Source organism: Varroa jacobsoni, unplaced genomic scaffold, assembly GCF_002532875.2.
Source record: "Varroa jacobsoni isolate VJ856 unplaced genomic scaffold, vjacob_1.0 scaffold_821, whole genome shotgun sequence".
NCBI lineage: Eukaryota > Metazoa > Arthropoda > Arachnida > Mesostigmata > Varroidae > Varroa > Varroa jacobsoni.
Window position 1 is genome coordinate 155,088 of NW_019213723.1, and position 20,118 is coordinate 175,205.

At 39.8% G+C, this 20,118-nt stretch overlaps 1 long non-coding RNA gene across 2 annotated transcripts; it reads right to left on the reverse strand.

The window, feature by feature from the left end:
* Positions 1 to 10,397: 10,397 nt before the first annotated feature.
* Positions 10,398 to 19,283, reverse strand: LOC147752988 (uncharacterized). Of its 2 annotated transcripts, none has more exons than XR_015312562.1 (3): positions 16,788 to 19,283; positions 15,216 to 15,307; positions 10,398 to 11,546 (listed from the first exon to the last, which is right to left on the reverse strand). It is a non-coding gene; the product is annotated as an uncharacterized LOC147752988 (long non-coding RNA). The 2 variants fall into 2 exon arrangements; XR_015312561.1 differs by having other exon boundaries at positions 10,398 to 14,459.
* Between the last annotated feature and the right edge of the window lie 835 nt (positions 19,284 to 20,118).

The following is a 20,118-nucleotide window of genomic DNA, read 5'->3' on the forward strand; positions in this document are numbered from 1 at the left end:
TGCAACAGAGTACCAAATACGATTTGTCTTCCTAAACTGATACACATTTATAATGACATAATATTTCTAATACGGTAAAAGCTGACCTTTCAACATCGGGTAGACTAGCCAAATTATTTAGGTGTATCCGGCGTATTTCGTTCTAATTCAACTTGTTTGTGATGTATAACGAAAAAGCGGAAGCACTTATATCGAGTGCTTTGAAAGTGAGGCAGGCTCCCGAGATGACCCCAAGTTGTACCCAGTGTTCGAGGCAGGATCCAGCCCCACGGAAAAATAATCGTTTTTTTGTAGACCACTTCCTGTAGAATCCTTGTCGCTTCTTATTCCTTTGCCTTCGACAATGTAGATTTTGGGTCTCGATGGGCGTAGGGCTGAGGTAAAGTTACGTGTATTTGGCGTTCTTTGTGTCTGATCTCTATCGTAGACTTCTCCAACAAAGCCTAAGGTTAATTTTCGACTTGCAAAAATTAGATACCGTTATAAGCAAAGAGCAATAAGAACCTATCCACCTGACAAAATCGGGATATTTGGCCCCATTTTGCTCGTAAGGCTACGAGTTTCAACGCACTTTCAGTATGTTTGCGATATGCATTACACTCGCAAGAGTAGGAAACCAAAACGAGTAACTTCATCTAGAGAGTACCAATATACTCCGTCATGATTCAAAGCGAATTGACCTTTATGTTAATTACAGCGGGCCAACAAACTCGAATAAAAGCTTCAGTCGTCGCTTTTAGCCTGTTGTTCATTAAGCGCCCCAGAATGGCCCGACATAAGTTGCTTCGTCTTCTCATGAAATGGTAAACTTTACCATAGCACACTGTTATGACAATTAATATTTCCTATTCTTGGTGAAGCATTGAAGTAAATTTCTAACGTGTAGAAGTCAAAATATAGTACATGATCCTTTTATTAACGGCAACCATCGGCGGGATTACGTACGATGCGTCAAAGGTATAGCTATTAATTGAGAGAAAGCCAAGCTTTTTCAACGAAGTTCCTTAGATGAAATGCTCAGTTTGGAAAAAAATTGGAAGTACATAGACTAATGTGTATAATGAGAAAAAGTACATGGACTTCCTCGCGTCAAATACTTTCTGAGTTTGTATCCTAGGAAACAAACGCTAGATCGAAATTCATTTACTAAGTTGCTTGGTTACCGACGATACTAAACAATCAGTTTCTATTACTTGCACCTTTCCGAGGTAGTTCTGCTGGAGGATAACGCTTGTACCGTGCGTATCGTAGAAGAAAATAGATGAGCCCCGTAAAATGTGCACTATTTCAGCGGGACGATAAAAGAAAAATCGACGACAAATTCATTTCGTCACATATGATTACTTCGCTATTCAACGGAAGAACAACATTGGAGAATTAATAATTTGACGAATTGGAGTTTGCGTAGAAAAAAGGCCAAGTCTAGCAAAGATGGTTGCCTGACAGATAACCGTGCTAGAGCAGTGAGAATTACGGTGTGTGTCTGCTCGTAGGAAGTGGCAGATTTTTGAGTGCTAGAAGGAGCCTGAGGACGGTTGTTGTTACATTTGTTTCATAAATGCTGCTAAGAAATAGGTGACGGTCAGGAAAAAGAAGCAGTGATAATGGCAGAAAGGATAAGGGTTGCGTTACAGAAAATAAGTGTTGATCGAGAGCTTAAGCTAGACAGTGTGAAATACGCCTGGTTTGACTTTCGTTGTTGGTAAAGGAAAAACAAATCACCAATAATGATAGATAAAGGGAAGGACTGATATATATGTTTAGCAGAGTAGTTTCTTTTAGCTGTGCCCATTTATTGTTATGTACGGACCTAATAGATTGTTTACAAACTTCGTACACTCGATTTTCGGTGTAGCTTAGGTCAAGCCGTATTTCACGTTTTGAGTGTAAGCTTATAAACAAGAACTGCTAGAGATTAACACATTTCTAGCAAACTCAGTTTATGTATGGTTCCTGATTTTTTTCCCCCTTATTACTAAACGCTTCGCTAACAATGGCTTCCTACGATACATATATATTAGTGTAATGTGGGAGGAAAGGCTTTCATGTATACTATCAGATTTCTGGGAACATACATTCATTTTTGTACCCTTCGCTTCCGACTTTCTACTAGAAACCAGTATAAATAACCATTAGTTACTTTTACACTTAGTCACATAATTAGCTGCGGTATCGAAGCAATCCCATGGTATGGAACACGCATAAAAGAGTCGCTAGGAAGTAGGGTAACCACGGTTTAAGGTAACAATCGGCCCCAGGGCACAAACCTACTTCAGCGAGTACTTGCTTTGAGTGTGTACTCTTCCCTATAGCTTTTCGCGTGCAAAGTGCCGTGTGAGCTGGGCCAAAGGCTGCAGAGATAGGAATTGTTATTAGCATAAAATTTCCCTATCACTCCGGAGATTTCCCTGCGTATCCATAAGAAACGCCCCTGGCAACGCAAAATTTGTATTTGAATACAAACAAAAAGGACGCTCAAAAAAAAGCTAGCTAACTAAAGACAACAGAACCATTGTCAGGAGATTTCAATAGATGCTACTATATTTAGTCACGTTTGGTGGTCAGCCCTAATGAAGGAGACATTTCAGTCGCGCCAAATACGCCATTTTCTCCTACACGAGACGTAGTCAGCGATTAATTTGACTGGCTTGGGGTTACGAATGATATTATAAACGGTATAATGAAAATTATCTGGAACGAAGTCCCGCAATTGACACGATGTAGAATCTTAGGCGAAAAGTAATTTGTCATATAGATGAGAGCGGTCAGCGTCCGATTTTACTGTACGCTATCCAGCCCAGTATCTTCTGTCTCCTAATAGTAGTAACATAACCAAGCACTTTATTCTCTTTTTGTACTAATTATCTAGTTCTAATTTTATTTGCTGCAGCCATGTATTAAATTCAGAATCCATTACTCAGATAGGCGCATAAAATTAACGTATTCAAATAAACCTTTTCCGGATAGGGCAAAGAATACTATTTGCTATCGAAAATCTTACATTTCACCATCAGAAATTCATCGCCCGAGAGGCGTTTGTCTGAGGACGAAGAAAACGGCGATAAACGTTGGACGTTTTTTACATTTAGTCTGTGCGTAGAATGGGTTACCTACAGAGCTGCATTCGTTTGTATCCATCTGGTAAATCAATTATCCGAAATACGTGCAGAGACTGCGTATACAAGAAGAACACACTTGAAATCCGCTAAAGTTTCCAAAAGCAAAACATGATTTGCCGTTCGCCGCGAGAGAATCGCCTATTGATATACTGGAACTGCTTCTGCAACTGATGCTTTTACCAAACAATATCTAAATATCCATAAATATCTAAATTGCCTTCAAGATTCATGTCATGAAAAGTACACTTATTATAGATATTTTCTTTAAACCCGTCCACTCTTTACTAGCTTCTAGTCGGTTTTTTTTTATAGACACATTTGCTCTAAGTTCCCAATATACCTTTAACTAATTTTAACGTTTCAATGCCTTTATAGCCATCCTATACTCCATCAGCAGCTTAGTTCGTATTTCGTTGTAAACTCTCCTTTAATACTCTCTCATCTGTAGTCGTCTGAATGTCGCAAGTCTGCCAGATCCCCAAACATTTCGGTCCGCTATTCTCTGCCAGTCGACCGTAGTATATCATTCAACTATAGTCTTATTCCTTTCCCACCCTATAACATTTTAGCCACGAAAGCTTTTATTTACTCAGAGATCCCATCTGCTCTAATATTGCTTCTGTCGGATAGAATTGATGCTTATACATTTATACCACATGTATACTGTTCGATATCTGTGCTTAAATGATACCCCAGAACCCACGTGCTCACACAGCCAGCGTATTACACATTAATTCAGCCGTAATTTCACATCATGAACCGTTACTTCAGGATGTGTCCCGACATACTCGCCTGAATGGGACTATACCAAAAAAACATACCAGGCTCAATAGATTATATATATCGAACCTTTACAATCATTCCTGAAAATATAGATAGATATAAATAGATAGAACATATATTGATATATTCTAGACAAGGAAAGTTGTCTTATCTTACATCTGTATCGCAGTCGTTTTCTTTCCCACTAATTAACGTATTGAATTAGGCCTTTTTGAACAATTTAATACTAATAATAGTAACAGTTATAATTGAATTAAATTGAATTTATTTTGAAAATAAATGGTCAGCAAGTAAGATATGCTTTAACAAGGAATAAAAGAAAGCTATCACCAGAACAAACTGTAATGTATTAGGACATATATTGTAACTATTTCGCGCGAAACAGAAGACGCCAAGCAAACATGATAAAGATTTGTAAAATTCGAAACGCATTATAAAAAGAGGCATGTCATAAAAAGCCATAAAGCATCAAACATGAAAGAACACGTAACAGGAAATATAAAAAATATGCTAGGATAGTGGCGAGGCAGTAGAACAGTGCTCCCGATATCTGTAGGACTCGTGTCCTATCCATAAAATCGTGTACTATAAAACGCAGATAGCGTTTTTATCACCTTGTGGACATTGCACTACTCGTGACGTCGTCTGCGGTCCATTGCTGGGGATTCTGATTTTTTTCGTTCAGCAGAAGCCCGCAACGCAGAACATCGACCGAAAGAAATTTTACAACGATGTTGTTACGAACAATGTTAGCTACTGCTCAGCGATGTTCAGAAGTGGCTACGCCACTTCAATTCCGTCCACTGTCAGAGAGCGTACTGGCTATTGGGCTATTGTCCTGATACAAACCTGCTAGGGGGGAGGTCAGCCGGGTGTAAATCCGTTACACAAATGCCCCCATCGATCCGGCTAGCGCAGAGCATATATGTCAGATTGGACGAACGCTGCTGGGGACACATGGCTGTCAATGTGTACTTTACTTTCTGTAGAATATGCCTATATATTAATACTGACTTCTAAAGCGGATGGCGGCAACAGATTTTGCCTTTTTATAGCAGACATTGCACCAAGCATGCCGGAATTTGTTTCAGGTTCGTACTAGTTAAGGCGGGCCGTTAAAACCACTCGATGGCGGGGTGCTAAAAAAATATAGAACAGAAGTGCATTAAATCAAAAAGAAAGAACTGAGGTATCAGTAAATATGAAACGTAGATAGAGGATTACGATTTACAAGCATGACGCGCCAGAAGCAATACGCGATTTTGGTATACCTGTACGAAATTTTAACATGTGATACCACGAGATATTCCTTTTGATATGGATACAACCACATAATACAGCATCGAGCTGGACGTATATGGACTAGCGTTCTATCGTTTGTATCCGAGTGACGAAACAAATTCGCAGAAGAAACTTGCATGCAGCCGCAATATTAATATTGTGGTACCCGCTCGAAATTGAATGTTTTAGACATAATCATGGTTCAGTTAATGTCAAGTCAGGATTTTTTGATCTTCGGTTGCTTTTTTTCTAGAATGAACATTCGAACAATTTAGAAATAAGTTAGATGTAAAGTTGGCTAGACATTATGATGCTACACTGCTCGGCAGAAGTTTAACGGCTTAACATACTTAATGAGCAGCTTTGTATCCGTTCAGGAGCACTGATTATATTGGTATAAGCAATCTCTTATGTATAGTTTTTAACGTATTCGATATCAAAGCTTTTACTATTTGTATAAAAAGAAAAGGCTTCTCTCATATATCGAGATACCACGAGAGAATTGTGCTTACCTGTAGAATTTTTTTTTAAAAATCTAGTTAAGTGGTGCGCGCTAATGTAATTTACTCATCTTAAAATTATGTGTGACTTCGTTGAATAACAGACTCCACCGCACGAAATCTAGGGCAGTCCATGTAGATTCACTTCTTGTTTATACGATCGTACCCCGTGAAGCATATGCGTATCCCTGATTAATTCTCAATTTTTAATGAGCTGCTTAAAGTATATTTCATACCACAGGATAAAGGAGTGTTTGGGAAACATGCTAACATGCATTTTCCTAGTGATGTCGATTTCGCTCCGTTTTCCTTAAATATATCTGGGTCCATATAATTCCATTATGAAAACTACAAAATGTTTGTTTGTATGCTTTCACCACTCATCTAGCAATTGAAAACACTTCACCGTAGCTTTATCAATTTGTGGTGCCTTGCGTAGTCTCTTAATTCGTTATTTATGCACATTTTAAGATCTCAATTTACATACGTAGTATGAAACAAGTGCTCTGTATCGATGAACTTCTATTGTCCTATTTGAAAATATGGCAAAGAACGCGCAGGTGTCCACCGATGACCTTCAGTAGGAAGTCTGTCCTCTGTTTGGTAGCATCCATAAGTGAAGTATACTGATTCCATTAAATTGACAGAGCTTACAACCTTAAAGACATCGGCCTAGGCCGCTGCCACCGCTCGTTGAACCAGCGATCAATCGCCACGACGAGCTGAACATTTAAATTGCTATATACAGAATTGCCTAGCCGGATTGTACCTGAGCCTATCAAAGAAAGAGGTCGCAAAGCACCGAGAGCGCAAAAAACGCACGTTCTTTTTCGTTGAAAAGAACGAGCACTTCATTTAACTGACAGCGACAGGTGGCAGAAGACATGGATGGGCCGTTGAATGCCTTTGCCTGATGTTCGACCAAGAACTGCCGTGAGTGGGCCCGCAGCTATGAGTTTCGATTCAAAAAGAAGAACTGAGCAGCTGATTGACAAAGAATGTAGTCGTCTGTTTGGAAAGCCCAGCCCTTCGAGAATACTTTGAGATGGTTCTAGCTAGCAGACGCAACGAGGCTCGAGCGTCTGCTATCGTTAACAAATAGCAAGACATCTCGACGATGGATGCCCGTTGTCGCAATATCGCGGACACAAATATCTTGCGAATCGATGTGGGAAGCTTCTGCTGAATCAGCGCCAACTGCTATCGGAGCTGATGTGCAGGTCGCCAAGCTGTTCCTACTCTCGTGGCCCCATTGTTAGAGGCATACTCGTTTGGCCTTGACGGCTGCTTCCAGTGACAGCGCTGGGGGTGGCATATCAACGAATTTAATACTCAATTGACGACGTCTGCTTTTTTGATACTAGCCTATGCTAGCTCGGAAGTACATCTGCATTCACAGTGACAAACGACGAATGAAACGTATGAACGAAACTTTAACCGCGCACACGTCTGCGCTTTCATCACCCGTCGCCTAAGTAACAAAGAGACTCGGCGGAGAATCGGGTGACTCCGTCAAATGCTGGAAGCGGGATCCTTATTGCCTTGTCATGTGGAACACAGCAGTCACGCTAAGAGAGCTTGGTCGCATGTTTCCAGGCATTTACCAGGTTGGACGGTAAAACGCTGGGTTGCTCCAGAACCGTGACTGTGATTGGGATTCAACCATAAAAGACGAAAAAGGTTGATTGCTAGATTGGTACAGTTTCCGCAATTAGCGTCGTTTAGTAGTCTGTAGACGAGCTCGTATCGTTTAGGTATACTCTCTGCCTGAAAACGACAGATATCGAGTCTTGGACGAATGCGCTCAAGCCTGTTGTCTCGTTTAATATCCATTTGGATCTGTTTATGACCACAAAAAAATGAAAGCTAGTAAATGCCACGTAATGGAAAAGTGTCGTTTCATCGCTTTCAAATTCATAGCTGTAGATTACATTTTCGCAATTAAAGACAACATGTTTTTTTCCGCTAGCATTTCTCCCTACCACTCAAAACACACGGCTAAGGAGATGCTTGAGCAGCCGTTGGTTGCGGAGGCTAACAGAGGGACATATGGAAAACTGGAGAAAACTCTATTCTTTGACAGAAATGGTTTCCTACGGATAAAATGCGACACCTATTTCCAAACGACACCAGACATTTCCGATCAGTGAATGTTGCCTCAATGGATCAAACTTTTGTTGGCAAACATTTCGAAGAGTCAAATAATTAACCCCATAGCATAGACCTTGTCCAGAAGATGAGTTCGCAAACGTGATTTCAAATATATTCCGTATCTGTCGAAGAACCGTCCTTCTCGTTGGTGTCAAGCATGTTTATTATTAACAGTTGCTCTTTAGAGCAAGCGTTAATAATAAGCAAGTGTCAGAAAAGTTACCACAAAGAAAACTGGCTTGTGGCGGCCAAACGCTCATAGCGACGTCGTTTTTTGATCCTTCGGTGTAAATTCTCTTTTTCATTGCAAAACAGAATTCGCCATGTATGTATTGAATTATTCCCCCACTTAATACGGAGCGTAGCTTGGCCTAGAGTACCGTCACGCAAACTGCTTTATTTTACCGTTTGCCTTTACGAGAGTAACCGCAGATTTAGGACGATATAATACGTCAGTAGACAATCTAGCTGCGCCAGGACACGCAATCGTGCCGAAATGGTGTTACATTGTTTCCTTTTTCATTGAAGCAGCACCAAATAAAGAGCGGATCATCGTCTCACGCAGCTACCTTAGAGTTCTAGCCTTAAGGAGTATTTATGCAAATATTAAAGGTAAAAATCAAGCGTGGTAAATCAAAAGATGTAAAACTTAACATCTAACTTTAGTCATCTTTAACTAATTAAAATTGTTAGTAGAAACAGAAGAGTTACCCGGCATAAGGGGCAGACTCTCCTCTACATACAAGTACTGAAGAAAAGTGTTTCTCATGCAATCATATATATATATTCTTTCTTCTAATTGCATACTTTCCGGGCTTGTTTAAGGGCCCATCCGGTTGACTGGGTGCATTTCGTTTCCAAACTGTCAAAAGTGAGCTTTGGGTAACGTGCCCCAACCTCATTCCCTTTTTTGTGCAAATCTTGCTTTCTGTTGCAAATTTTGCTTGATAAGTATTTCCATGACAAAATAGACGAAACTACACCACAGTTTGTTCTTCAAGAGACGCGTCATTTTGTTAGCCAGAGATTTTTAGTCTGTGTTCCGTATTGACTCACCGTATGATCCCTACAAGATAGTTGCATCACAAGCTTTAGCTTTTTTAGGTTTTAGAGGACATAACGTGAACGTATCAATTTCCAACATACTATCCAGAGAAGTTACATATACTAGCTTACACGACCTCGGGTAGGCAATTGCCTATGCAGCATCCTATATGATATGCTTCCGGCTAAGCACGAAAAGCTTTGCCTGTTTAGGGCAAGCAAGGTTTCGTAAGTCTGCAATGTCCTGTTGTAGTTAACCCATTTTTTGTGCCTCGCTTATCACAGCATTACAGATTCGAAAATTCACCAATAAGACAAAAAAGTGTCAGCTGAAGACCGTTATTCTTGAGATTCTTTTCACTAATCATAAAACAAAATGAAATGATCTAATGAAGTTACTTGGAATATGCCTTATATGTTAGAACCCGCCATGTTCACTTTCAAACAACGATATGCATGCTAAAAACCCATTAGTCGCAATGATTTGTATCAACATTACTAACTTAAAAAAGTCATTTAGTCCACTAACTTCTAACAATAACCTGAAGTATTATGAGTATTTGCCCTCACAGCGATTTTGTCGTCGTTCGCATTTAATATTCTATAAGCTAAACGTACGTAATAACACCGTACTCGTCGTTAGCGTATATATAGAGAAAACTTCTATTTGGAGTGAAGTATGACAAATCTCCAGAAAACAGCGCGATCAGTTAGGATAATCTAGCCGGCGTTTACTGTGGCGGTCTGCGAAGTTGAAACCTAGCTGCTTCCCTCGCCTCCACCAACAGGACTTCAACGGTAGGTCGTAAATCTTTGCTTTATGCCAAACACGTTAGCAAGCCAAATACGAAAGCTAATGTCTTAACGGTTCTTGAAACCCCATTTATGCCATAAGTCATCTGACTTTAGGCTCACATACAGATGTATCAGTATTTCTTTATCTGAACCGCCTGTGCCTATGTTCCTACAGACGCATCGAAGGTCCCAGCTCATTTCTAAAAAGCTAACGCATCACTGTAAGATGTAGGCTGAGAAGAGCGTCCGCGAAAACTTTCAGTGTTGATTTATCACTGAACTGCAGTTGATTTGTGAAATTATACGACGTTAAGTATATATCTACGACGAAACAGCCTTTACGAATACAAAACATAAAAATCGCACACATTATTTTGTCATTACACCTAAGATTCAAATACGGTTCAGCCATTGATCCTTTATTGTTATGCTAGTGAATCAAGCTTTATTTTTTTAATTCGAATAGTGCCAGGAAATATAGTTATACATTTCGTCCTAGAATAGGCAAACTTCGTTTAGTTTTTTTAAATCTATTATGTAGATCGAATGTAGCAGACCGAATGTCAAGGAAGGAAGTAATACTTTATGTCGGCCCACACGTCGCTTTCTCCTACTACAGTTGACTACCAGTACTACTAGTACTAGGACTACAGTATACCGCGTATCTATATAAGATATGTCTTCGCAGCCAAAGACCACTTGTTGTGCTAAGCGCGATCTAGAACGAGCTGGATTGACGAAACTCCTAGTTCACTAAGACGGATGAGATCCGATTCATCACAGGTACTGATAACGTATCTTTTCTTAGATGGAAGTTCTGGTATTTCTCATGTATATCTCTGTTATAGAACTGGGTAGTGCCTGCTGAAACCCCGTCTGGGCACTAGGTGTCAGGTATGAAATGGGGGGTGACCCAGCCGTGACCACGGAAACTTCTCTGCCATTTTATTGATTTACGAAGAGTTGTCCTTAATATATCTTCTCTACAATTCCAACAGATTTTTCATTCAACAGTTTAGAAGGCGCTGTTGTTCTAGAGATGTTGGGGTTAATAGATTTTGTTAATAGCTATTAACTGTATTGCATCTATTTATTGGCTAAAGTAGTTTGGACAAATTATATTTGAGATCTTAAGTTTTTATTTATTGAACCGGCGCTGAAACTTCTCATACGAACTAAGGGATAGAGAATTTCTGAAATTAGTATTTCCAAGTTACTTTAATTTTTATTTAGAGGCTAGTTTAGAAATGCTAAGAAAATAGCTGGAATATACTCGAGTACATAGTAGAATACATGAAGTATATGAAGCACTTGAAAAGTTCTAACAAAACATCTACAAAGGTAATATAAGTCAGGAATTTGCATAAGCTAAAAAGTTTTAGTCTCTTTACTGATGGGCAGGGCAGAAAACTCAATCGTAGGGTCCTGAGTTCGATTCCTATTTTAGGCGTAACTATTTTTCAAAGAATTCCAGTCGATTTTAAGCTGTTTTATATTTATACTTCGAACTTTTATTGAGTCCGGATCTTCATGACGTGTACTACAGGCCGACGAAAGAAAATCGATTGGCTCAATTAATCTGGAGCCACCTTCCGGATTCTCCATTGCTCCTAACGTGGTGTGTTCGATCTTTTGTTGTATGGTCTGCGCCAAATCTGGCTCTTCTTATTTATTCGAAGCGTTCTCTTTCTTTGGGTACCTCTACAGCGGTCGTGGAGTCTATTTCCTAAACCACTAGTGATCCAAGATTGCCTTTTAAGATGGCCGTCTATCCTTATTGCCATTTCTTTATAGTGATGTTCCTTCCGCTTATTTGATTACTGTCGACCGGCCTCTGTCCCAAAGGCGCTTTCGTCTCCTAAGCCTCAGATCCCTGGAAAGTCTCTCAGCTAGCATTAACACTGCAGATGTGCTGACTGTATGATATGCTTTGTAATACGAAGCGCAGCTATTCACTGGGTCTTGGCAAAGTAAGTTCCTGCTTTTTTTTCGTATCTGATACCTACTTCGCCCAAATCGGGGCTCCGAACAGGGCGACCGATTCCGTGATCGACCTTAGAAGCCTGCGTCTCTTGGTCGGTAGATATATCGTATCGCTCGCCATCAAATTTGTTGGCTTTTCAACTCTAGCCCTAGCATTTTTTATACTTGAGCAACTTTGTTCATAAACGCTTTCAAACATCTTGCACCACTTACTATTTCGATCTGTTAACTATTCAGACAGAGGTTAATAGGCTGTAGCCTTTTTGTTTCAGTGAGTAGCATTCTTTTTGGTGTCTTCTTTACGCTTATTTATTTATTACGCTTATTATATCCACTTCGAAACAGCATGCAGTTTGATTAAGTTTCCGAAAGCGACGCGATTAGAACAGTAATAATTAACTCGCCTGCGTACGCCAGTCTCTGTCACCTATTTGCCTAAGAAAGCCCTCGAGGCAAAGAACATTGCTGTATATTGTCCTACAATAACGGCCCGCGAATGGATCCTTGCAGGCGCTCACATTCATATACATACAGGTTCCCGTACGTGTGATCTCCCTGCTGTGTAGGTACTGAAGTGCCCATTATATAATTATGGTATCCAGGGTTACTTTTCACGGAGACCTATTGAAAGCGTTTTTGGCAGCTAAAAATATTGTGTGTAAGTTTGCCATGCAGTTAAGTTTGATCAATGTAGCTACCAGCATATCGCTTCCTCTATCCCCAACGTGCTACAAATAGTACTGTCCTCAATGGGGATGTTAAAACTGAACAGCAAAAGACAAAAGTTCAGTGCCCAGGTTGCCATGTCAGGTATCGAAAAGTGGAATTTTTTGTTCTTGCAGAACCGTTTTAACCCTAATATGCTACTCTTATAATCCCGAAATATTTCATTAATGGCTATGATATAGAATAGATGAAAATTTGATGTGCACGTTTGACGTACTTATAAAGCACCACTGTCCCTGGTCTAAAGAGGATCGTGGACGCCGTATAATTTCGTTGCGGACGGCACAGAGGAAATAAGTATTTTAAAAGGGTGACGTCATCCGGTGCAAACCTGTAATCTTCTAAAAAAAAATCTAAAAATTGCCGTAACGATCTAGGGAGAGCATCCATAGCGCCCGATGAATTCTAATAATGAAAAATATAAGAGCCTGCAATTCTGCAGCAGGAGAAGTTCTAAAGTCATTTTTTTCAATATAAGGCAATATTAAGTTAAGATTTTATTGGCATTAGCGCTAAATAGCCTTTTCATGTATGATGACATAATGTTTCGTTCGGGCACACCCATAAACTACGCTTTGGCAGAGACGAGACGCAACTTTCGACACCAGGCCTTTTAGCGAAGTTTATAAAAGACGCGATGAATTTTCAATTATACCAAATATAATAATTACTATAATTCAGACCTCGCACAGTTCCGTAATAATAGCATAACGGGTAGAGAATTAATGGGAAGTCATTTATCATAGCTGTTTATATAAAAGCTGTCAGCGGCTCGTCAAACAAGCGTACGGTTCGGTGTTCGTAGAAGTCATTAAAGTGCAATTACTTAATTTTCTTCTAGGAATCATTGACCAGTTGATTTATGACGTAACTAGTCCGGCAGGACGGAACTACAACATGGCGCCGCCGCACGTGAAAATACGGATATTCAATCGATAACAATTGCAAAAGCGAATTTATCAAGGGGACCACCTGATGCTTGTAAAGAGGGGAACAAGCGATTTTCGAAGGTCGGCGTGCTCGGTTGTTCAATATATTGATGTAGTCGTGATATTATCCCGATTGAATAATGTAATATTAACGATCTTAATAATATGCGTCATAGACATGTATTCGAACTTGCGAAACAACCGTTGCGCCTAAATTTGCATACTGAACCAACGTTTCGCTTCATCGGTAAGATATAGTTCTACCGTATCGCCGTAGATCATGCTAGCTGCTTATGGACCACCTTAATGCCACTCGAGATGACATATTATTGCAGCATATGCCCCTGTAGGACCGTTCCATCATAATGCATCTTCAAAACAATTTTGAATACATTCATTTCAAACTTAATACTTTTCGACCCGCTGTACTAATATACAATACGATATAGGCTTTATAGACGTTTCCTGCCGCAGTTCACATTAGTTCCGCCATATTATAATAGATATATGTCCTTACGACGTAGCACACACGAAACATCGAAGGTCTAAGTACTCTGTCAGGTATGTTATTAAACTACCGTGATTAACTTACGATTCACCTTAATGCATAACACTGGTTTGCCTAACTCGTCAAGTATTTTTTTTTGTATTCCTAACAAGGCTAGCCGCGAAGATACTAATGTGCACCTGAAAACCGAATGTTCTACATTCTCTGGCACTACAAACTACTATGCCTCAACCTCTAGGTTAGGCAATGAAGCCTTGGAACTGCTTTCGCATTACTTCAAGACAGCCATTCTTCTTTGCCAACATCTGTCACAGCGGCCTTCTACCGCAACACTGACTACCAATAAAACAGCTGCTTAGCATAGCTGCAGACTTAGCCTGGTTTTGATACGCACCGGGAGTTCTAACATTTATCACGTCTCCTGGTACGCATTATCCCTAATGGGTGTTCCCCTATCCGCAACTTGGGGCGCGCCGGGTAGGGGTCCAGCGACCGCTGCCCTTTGAGCCGTCGAGCATCCCGCTCCAGCTAGTCAACAACCTTTATGTTTCGAGTTTTGCGTCCGGTATCGCCGTTGGGCATGCCATCGGGCGGTTGGCTCCCAGCACGAAACGAAGTAAGTCTATGCCCGGGCTCGAATCTAGACCAAAACATGTGCCTAAGATTAGCAAGCAAATACACGAGTTCAAGAAAGGATCGTGTTCAAGTCTCTAACCTGGCCATTCTCCCTATTTATTATAACCTTGTTGTTCTTAGCGTCCCAAAGCGCAATTAGACCTGCCGACGCAGATCAGCGCACAAAACACTATTTAGCGTATCATGGTTATTCTACGACCCGTTGAAACAGCGTTTCAGTGTTTAACGTTTGTAAACTGACATTACCATCTAGCCAACAAAGATGGCAACTTCTCTGTCAATGTGCTCTAGTTGTGCGGATTCTGTCTTTTTTATTAAATAGAGTTTCAGACATAGGCACCAATATGGCTGTAATTCAGAATATGTCTGCGATGCCAGATGATCCATCGCTCTGCGATGAGATAAAATACGAAATGCCTTCCTGCGCTATGACGTCTATTTTGCATATATCATGAAATAGATTATTTCCTTGTTGAGTCTCTCATGTTGGATTGCAACAGGTACTTTTTGGCTAAGTAAGTTTTCTAGGGGTAAATAGTTTATCTTATTTAGTCGCATATTCCTAACCGAACAAGTACTGTAAATCTAACGGAGGATTAGTAAACAGCTCGCAAATCGAATCATTGCTTCAATGAAGATTAATCTCTAGATAGAACATTTTCGTAGGATTAAATTGAAATACCACTCTCGAGAGTAACAGCCGCTAATCCTTATAAAAGTCGTACATGTCCTACGGATGACCCATCTCAACGATTCATACCTGCAACAATGAGCTCAAAGGTTTCAACTGTGAAAGGCTTCTGCTGGGCTTTGAAGAAGACAAGTAAATGCAACGTACACAATGCGGAACTCCTGGAACCCCAAATGAATCAACAAATGTCAAGTATAAAAAAAAAATGTGATGTTTACCTGAAAGTACAATAGATCGTTATCTGTCCGACCAACTTGTCTATAACTGGGATCTTTAAAGCACGGTCTAAAGGGAAGGATTTCAATCATTGACTGAATCGGTTATTTAATAATCTATTATTGAGCGATCAAATGGGCGATCTAATCGTGTTCTAGGTGCGATAGCTAATAAGTGATAGAAGTAAGTGTTCTTTGGAACGATTCATTCAAAGGCAAACATTTTCAAACGAATCGCTTGTGTTTAAGCTACAATCTCGACTTTAAAGGTTTGATGTTTGTTTTTCGAGCTAGGAATATTGTCGGTGACGTAGTGATGAGTGTCCAGAATAAAAATTCAAATCATGCCCACTCAGTACTGACTTTAATTCGCTTTCAAATGATCGATTATATATTGATCTTGTATATAAAAAAGATCAACTTCAATGAACAGGGCTAGATAGCGGGATTTTCCGCAGCTTTAATATGTCCTCCCGACTGCCGTTCTATGTGAAGTCGAACAATATGCCATAGCGTTTTCTCTTACCAGGCATTTAGCTAGTTTCGATGTATGTACGTGTACTTTGCAGGTTCCATTACCGCCATTGTAGGTGCTACAAAGCGTTAGCGTAAACTAATCCGACCAGAAAATCTAGAGGGCGCAGTGTAAATGGATGTTAAGACCTTTCTCCTTGGTAGAAAGGATCAATACGGGCATCTGCGTTGACAATGACCAGATAGTCCACCTCGCTAAATACAGCGCATTATCGTTAGATGTTTGTTTATTAAGCTTGGTGGCATTCATGTCCACGCATCGATGTATCTCGCTAAGAATCAGCAGTCTCAAGTAACGTCCAACGGTTTAAGCACAAGACGTAAAACTCGAAGCGATTCTTTTCGTACGTGATGACGGTAAGTCATATTACGTACTGATTCTGATTTACGTAAACTTGAAATTATAAGGAGACACAATGTAATCGTGAAGCATCGAGCAAGAATTTCCTGTACTTTCTTTCAAGTCAGTCGTATCATGCCATCAGACGTTGTTTTGATGAAGCTTCGTCGTAGGAAAACTTAATCTGCTTGGAACCTTAGAGAGCACCTGCCTCCAGCGAAATGCAATCACTTGATTGTAACTAAATAAATGTCTTAAGTCACTACCATGTTGTTGACTATTAGTATGTAAAATAATGCTCAACCATTGATTAAGATAAATCTAAATATGAACAATGATATCATGACGGGACGCTGACCTGTGTACATGGTCACTGTTAAAGCGTACCCACATTAGCTTAACCAGTTTCGAACGAATCACACATTTCTTCTGAAAGTATCGATGATTGTCTGGGCCAAGCCCTCAAACGGCGTTTTTACAACGGATTTCCGAAACGCGCGATCCACTATATGTCGCATGTCGCGCACACTGGCAAAAAAGATGGCCACCTACCGTTACAGAGAACCGGAAGCGTCCATCCTCGCCATCGACTTCCTTCTATTTCCTGGATTAGCAGCATGACGAGATATGCGTATTCATAATAGAATCTCTGTTGTCCTTCTCCTCTGCATACTTTGTTTCCGTTGGCCACGATTACGTCTAGTAGACAAACATTGGTCGCGTTTTCGTGTATTGTCGACTCTATTTTGTGTATTGAATTATTGATAAGCGACTGGGCAACAGGCGGATGCGTGTTATTACCAAACGATATGCAGTCGAACTTAGGACCATATAGTAATATATATAATATATTGCGTATATTAATAGAATTGCTGCAGCTATGTTCTTATCGTAACCTTCCGACAACTCTGTAGGAAAAGGCAGTAACAATTTCACGCGACTTAGTCATACGTAGCAAAATTGCTATGAAAAAGAACCCTAGAATTTTCTGCAGAAGACAGAACTGGACGATACGTGGTCAGGCTATCTCTTCAATTAACTTTCTGTTGAATTCAAATTTATCAGCTTCAATCTTCCTCTACTGACTGTATATGATTAGCACGAGAAATGCGAATGAGTCATTTTGAACCGTACAAATACTATACAGGCCATTTATAACAAGAAAAATCCATTAGGTAGCCAAATACATTACTAAATTTCAACGTATTTCTAATAAAGACACGAACCCTAAACCCACACCGAACATGTAGTAGTAGTAGAACCACTTGCGAGCCTATTGTAAAAATTTGTGGTTTCTGGAATTTCTACACATATCCTTTCGAGGCAAACGAACAAAACATAGATTGCGTAATTGAGGTAAATCTACTTTGATAATATACCTCCCAGCTGTCTATGTCGGCTACCACTGCATAAAGAAGAACTCAGCTAATGAGGAGGAACAATGCATATGATAGAAATATAACAATACCGAGTAAGTGCGTAGTAATTACAATGTTTGAAAAATTCGACACTTTACTATCGTTAATGTATCCTGACTTCAGAAACTAACTATATATTCTCCGGGGTGCTTCACTAGAGCCGATCGTTTTCTGAAACGAATAAATTTTTTCTAAGTGCGGACCTAAAACTAATTTCAGGTAATCATCATTAGCTCGCCTAAAAATCCCTCACGATTTACTATATCATATACTAATTTACAGAAGTGTGCTCCTTCACCTAGCTAGGAGGATATTGAAGAGCGTGAAGTAGCGGTAAGCTGTTATAAATGTTTATCGTGGATATTAACGATTAGAGCTGGGACCTGGTTTAATTTGAGATCAAACATGGCATAGGTAAAGCAAACAAGATTATATTGGCATTATTCCTGAGGGAGATCCGGAGTACACCGAGAAGAGGAGACGTCACTGTATAGAAAAGTAGAAAAAAAAAAAAAAAAAAAAGTAGAAAAAAAAAAGAGACAATTTTGATTGTTGCCGGTTGATAGGCATCTGCAAAGATAAAAACCTTCCAGAAAGAAAAACGTAACAATGTTTTGTAATTATACAAATAAAAAAATAACGAAGCAGGAAAAGGTAATGCCGTAGTCGTACTTACAATGCCACCGAGAGTCTGAGATAGGACATTCTATTGAACCACAGAAGACATGCAACCCGTGCATGCACAGCTCGAACGCAGACATCGACAGTCAAGCTTTTTAGTTAGCCTTCAAATCGTTTGAAGGCAGATGAGTTTCACAAGGTGTTCATTGGTAATAAAATCTCTTGAGGTGGCAGGCCTTATCGAAAAAACGTTGGAGCTAAAATAGCTCTCTAATATGGCGCTTAAAGCTTAAATAGAGTAGTTCGTTTTTGTAACGAACTGCACACAAGTTAGAACAGTCTATAGAAAAATAAGAAAAAGAGGTTATAGCAAAAAGAAAAACCAGTAAGAGAAAAGTGAGCGAAAAATTTGAAAATATAGATAGGGCCATACGCATGATAAAATTGAGCAGTGAGATAAAATATAATATATGAAGGTGAGTAAACAGTCATAGGCCCTGGGTGCGGTTAGACGACAAAGCTCTGAAATATTAGATTTCACTGAGCCTCTGTGTTGCATTAAAGAAAAATTTTGGACGCCCTGTTTAATATCATTGGCTCCCTGGAACGGCGGCATCGCAGGCATCTGTAAAAGATCAAAAAGCTAACAGTTCAGATTTGATAATTACAACGTTCTTCGGATCATAACTTCATGTTTTGAAGGACTTTTGTACGGAGTATTGCCTTGTTTTACAGGTTTCATTCGATAGAAACGGGTTATACATACCTGGAAATTGCGGGCATTTCCTCGTCTAGGACGCCCTGTGCACGTAAAACACGATGTGCTTTTTTTTATGCTACTGACTAGATATATCTCGTACTTTTAGTTAGTCGAAATCTGAGGCACGATCTTTATCAGTGGCATTCCCAGTTGTGCTGCAGCCATTGTATCTAGGCGTTGTTTTCCGTTCGCTAATTCTGTCAGCTGGTGTGATCATAAAGACACGATTGAAATAGTTACGCTTTTTTCCCTATCTCTTGCTCGGCACTCTTGTTCATAGTATTCCGATACTATGACCCTGGAGCAAGTGTTACATCCGGTAGCGTCACTAGCATGACTTCAGACGGCTGACCGACAACATGAAGTGCATCTACGCACACACACACATATATATATATATATATATATATATATATATATATATATATATCCAACGCTAGGAAAATGGATTGGCTGCAGTAGCTTGTACGAAATAAATCAATGGTAAATTATCTACAGTACAGATGCTTTTAGTGGTAGTTACTTTGCCAGATAACTTAATCAAAACTTTTTAATTCTTCTGCTCGCGAACAGAGATGCATAGCTGTGCTTCAGCTAATGTTTAAGCACACACAACAACAACAACAACAACGACAACAAAGCTGGGCAAGGCTGGGTGCTCTTTACCAAGACATAGTTGTCTTGTCAGTAGAAACTGCTAATTAATTATTTTTCCAACAGCTGAATGGTAAGTATTTTCTATTATTCTATGTCATACTATTGTATAAATGTTCTGTGTTAAAGTGCTCCACACAATGTAACCTATCTTTGGTTAAAACATGCGATTACATTTATAACTTCCTATATAGAGAAATCAAGGCGTATGGAAAGAGAATAAATCTCATTGGTAGAGAGATCCGTATAATTGCGCTGTCGACAGGGCCTTACTGACAACAGGCAAAGAAGGCCTTCTCTGTGTTGAACACATGGACGATCTGCAACTTGAGCGCATAGACATTGGGTTTCACATAGCTACAATCTTGATTTTGATGTTTCCCAATGCGTTGCAAGTGAAGGAGAGCTCCAATAACGCTCCTGGAATCTT